The following is a 3,004-nucleotide window of genomic DNA, read 5'->3' as shown; positions in this document are numbered from 1 at the left end:
TGGGCAAATTCAAACACACAAGAGTAAAAGAATCAAATCAAGATATCCATGAATATCATCCAATGAATTCAAGTGTGCAAAGAAACCAATCAAACCAAGAGGCGAGTCAAAAAAATGATAGAACCTCACAAGATATGCTCTCTAAAGTGTTTACACTCATGTGTCTTAGGTTGCAAGTGTTTACACTCAAAGCACTTCATGGAAACAAACACAACCATAAGTTTGACAAGCCTCTAACATCAACATCATAAGCACATGCACATAAAGATCAAAAGGAATTTTCAAGGTTGTAATGGGGCCGAGGACAAGGTATGATAAATATGAGATATGTAGCTAAAACCAAATGGAATAGATGAGCAATGGAGAATAAGTAAAAAGTAAGCAAAAATTAATCCAACATAAGACCAAATCTCTAATTCCAATCATGTTTGCCTTACTCAACCTTTTATTCACTTATGTTTCTCTTTTTGTTGCTTTTTTTTGTTTGATGAACCCTTATGTATACAATAATTGTATCAACCATTAAGAATAACCAAGAATCTACAAGATCTGAAGAACACTGCACCATTTCTTACTTAATACACATGTCCAAAACAATTCCAAAGCTCCAAAATTCCCTAAGGTTAGGACAATCACGGTTTTTCAATTATAAGCATGTAATGAGCTAAATAACAATGAAAGAGGTAAAAGGCTCAAAAGGGCTATCAAAGGATAAAGTCATTCAAGGTAGGCTTATATGGCTAAGTGGCTTATTCAAAAGAAATGCCTAGATCACTTCAATATGCGCATGTGAATATCAAGTATCAACAAGAAATAAGTCAAGTAATCAAGAGTACAATCACACATGAAAGAATATTATATGACATACAACAATTCATCCAAAATTAAGGCTCAAATTCTCACAAGAGACAAGTCTATCATAATTTTTTCAACCTCTTAATTCTCAAAAGCAATTTGACACACAGAAATGCACGGATTCACACCACAAGATATCATGACTTAAGTGAAAGAAAGTATAAGAGAAAATGCCCAAACCTAAGCAAAACCTAAAAATCAAAGAAAAACATGCATCAACAAAAACCTACAACCTAAAATAGTCTCCCCCCCCCCCACACACACACACACACTTAAATTACACATTGTCCCAATGTAGCACAATCAGAAAATCCAGACATACATATCAATCAATGGAATTGGACAAGTGCAATAAAAAGTAGAGAAGAGAAAGAAAAACTCATTGATTCATGGAGGAAGGAAAGTGGGTTCATCCAATGAGTCCTCCTCCACAAGTTCATCCACTAAGGAAGGATTTGTGAGGAAAAGCTTGAGGCGATGCCCATTAACCTTGAAGCTCTTATCTGTGTATTCACGTTTGATTTCTACAACATCATAAGGAAACACTTTAGTAACAACAAAAGGACCAATCCACCTAGAACGAAGCTTACCACTCATGAGTCCAAGCCTAGAGTTGTACAACAATTCTTTTTGATCAACCAAAAATTCTTTTCTAGAAATCAAGTTATCATGGAATCTTTTGGTCTTCTCTTTGTAGAACTTAGAGTTCTCATAGGCTTCTAAGAGAATCTCATCGAGTTCATTCAATTGGAGCTTTCTTTCTTCACCAGCTTGATCAAGAGCAAAGTTATAAGTTTTCACAGCCCAATATGCACGATGCTCTATCTCTACAGGAAGATGACATGCTTTACCAAAGACAACCCGATATGGGGACATCTCTATGGGTGCCTTGTAAGCAGTCCTATGTGCCCAAATAACATCCTTAAGTCTATTGCTCCAATCCTTTCTGTTAGGCTCCACCATCTTCTCCAAAATCCTCTTTATCTCTCCTTTTGAAATCCCAGCTTGCCCATTACATTGGGAGTGATAAGTTGTGGAAACTCTATAAACAACCCCATATTTCTTGAGCATAGCTTGCATGGATCTATTGCAGAAGTGGGTCCCTTGGTCACTAACAATGGCTCTGGGTATATGATAAGTGCCAAATATACCTAAATTTCATACACTTTTATGGCACATATCTTAAGCATAATTGAGAAAAACCAACTTAAAACAATACATTTTGTATAAAATATCACAATCTTGTATATTTGTGTTTGTATTTCTGTTTTTATGTGTTTTGTAGGATTTAGAAAGAAGAAGAAAAGAGAAAAAAGATTCAGGGTCAAAGAGAAAAAGAAGTCAAAATCAAGGTGCTCAAGTAGGCAGCTGAGCATGGACCAAGCCACGCTAAGCTGACCTAGACACCAGCCTGACCTGGACACCAGCATGACCTAGACACCAGCATGACCTGGACCAAGCTGCTCAAGCAAGTAGTTGAGTAGACTAGCTTGGCCGCTCAGCCTAGCACCAGACTAAAATTGATACAGTCAGAACTCGAGCTTGACACGGTCAGACACGAGCCTGACACACGCCCAAACTGCTCAACAAGCAGCTCAGCGGTGCAACCAAGCATCTCAACGGTGAACCAGACTCCTGCCTAAGTCAGCAAGCACTAGGCCATGTCCCAGTCAGCACGGTCAAAGCTGCTGAACAAGCAGCTTAGCGGTGCTACAGGTGTGCTAAGCGGTGTGCACCCAGACCTGACTTAGCCATCAAGCAGACCATGAAGTCACCAAAGACATCACTTCAAGTAGCCCACCATAGGCTTTTCAGAGTACCTCATGATAGTTGGTCCCGTAGCTCACAACTAGCTTTGATGAGTCAAGCTTAAGGAGGTGACAAAGCTGCTTGATCAAGTCACCAAACCCATGCTGAAAGGTTTGGTCAGCTGCTGAGCGGTGGTAACAAGCAGCTCAGCGGCTCCAAGGAAAATTCTATAAATAGAGGCACATTTCATTCGAACAAAATATCATATATATCGTTCACCATCTTGCCTAGAAATTCTTCCCTGAAGTTCTCTCTTCTTGTTCTTAGTTCGTATGAGTTTTATTTAAGTAAGTTTTGTAATTTTAGTTTATAATTCAAGAGGAAAAAAGGAGAAGGCAAA

The sequence above is a fragment of the Lupinus angustifolius genome, chromosome LG20 (genome assembly GCF_001865875.1).
Source record: "Lupinus angustifolius cultivar Tanjil chromosome LG20, LupAngTanjil_v1.0, whole genome shotgun sequence".
NCBI lineage: Eukaryota > Viridiplantae > Streptophyta > Magnoliopsida > Fabales > Fabaceae > Lupinus > Lupinus angustifolius.
This window is presented reverse-complemented; position numbering follows the sequence as displayed.